General features: G+C 42.9%; 1 protein-coding gene across 1 annotated transcript in view; it reads left to right on the top strand.

Annotated features, from left to right (window-relative positions):
• The window catches only part of Mrps5 (mitochondrial ribosomal protein S5), a 29,614-nt gene that overhangs the window by 25,559 nt on the left and 2,825 nt on the right, over nt 1-1,230 (top strand). The gene's annotated exons all lie outside the window — the stretch shown is intronic.

The raw sequence follows: 1,230 nt of genomic DNA, 5'->3' as shown, positions 1-1,230 counted from the left end.
AAAGTATGCAGATAGGTATTTCCTAAACCATGTTTCTGTGCCTGGACTTTTCTATGAGGAGATTGTAGTGTGTGTTATCCTGAGAAAAGTGAGTGAGAAAACTGGACTAAGGAAAGACACAAAGATGTTTAAGCCTATTTCTGAATGACAGTTTTGTGTTTTTAATTGTGTGCATGTATACATGAGCCCACTTGTTATGGTTCATCTGTGGAGGTCGAAGGACAGCTTGTAGGGAATTTATTCTCTGTTTCTACCATGTGGGTCCTGAGGATCAGACTCAGGCCATCAGCTTGGCAGTTGCCCTTACCTGCTGAGCCGTCTTGCCAGCCCTTGAATGCCAGTTTTTCATTCACTGCTGCAACAGAAATCTCCCAAGGAACAAAGAATGCAATATTCTCAGACTTATTTAACCATGGAACACTTCTGCCTTGGCTACTGGGGAGTATACAGTTCTTCATACAGTGCTGCAGAGGGTTTTCCATGTACATACACATTAACTTTATTATACTTGTTTTTTGGCACAGTCTCTGCCTAGAGATGTTAACAATGACATTGTAGTCAAATAATTGTCATGGGACAGTGAGTACTGTTGTCTGGAGGTTTGTGTATGTGCAGAACAATGGCTACTTTTCATGGCTGCCATGCAATACCTACCGTGGTCCAATGTTGTGTGTGCTGTGTGCCTGCCCTTGGTGTTCACCAGTAGATCTGCCAAGTACATTATAGGCAGGGGGCATCTTGCTCAGAGTCATCCGGTCAGGAGGGCAAACCCCCTCCAGCTCCTTTCAGTCTGCCTCATGCTCCCTTTCATGTACCTTTCTCTAAGTGTGTGTATATATGCGCATCCATGTATAGATGTTTGCACATGGCCACAAACTCTGTGTGTGGATAATTCCATGCAGAACAAGAAAGCCCATCCTAACTTGTCTCTAGCCATCCTTAAAGTCCTCAGTTCATGCATGATCCATGATAGCTGTAGAATCTATAGCTAATTGGCTCTTTCAAGTAGAAGAGACAGTTTTAGGAGAGACTGTTAGGAATATTTATCCAAATACAATTTTTTATACACAAACTCAATTTTACTTAGTTATGAAAAAATCAAACTAGAAAGCCAATGTTTGTTTTAAAGCAAGGAGGTGTGCTGGGTGTGGTGGTGCATGCCTTTATTCCCAGCACTTAGGAGGTAGAGGCAGGCAGATCTCTGTGAGTTCTAGGCCAGCTGGGGCCTAG

This window comes from Nannospalax galili, unplaced genomic scaffold (genome assembly GCF_000622305.1).
Source record: "Nannospalax galili isolate Female #2095 unplaced genomic scaffold, S.galili_v1.0 scaffold1513, whole genome shotgun sequence".
Classification (NCBI taxonomy): domain Eukaryota; kingdom Metazoa; phylum Chordata; class Mammalia; order Rodentia; family Spalacidae; genus Nannospalax; species Nannospalax galili.
Note: the sequence above shows the minus strand (reverse complement) of the source record. Positions and strands in the feature narration are given on the sequence as shown.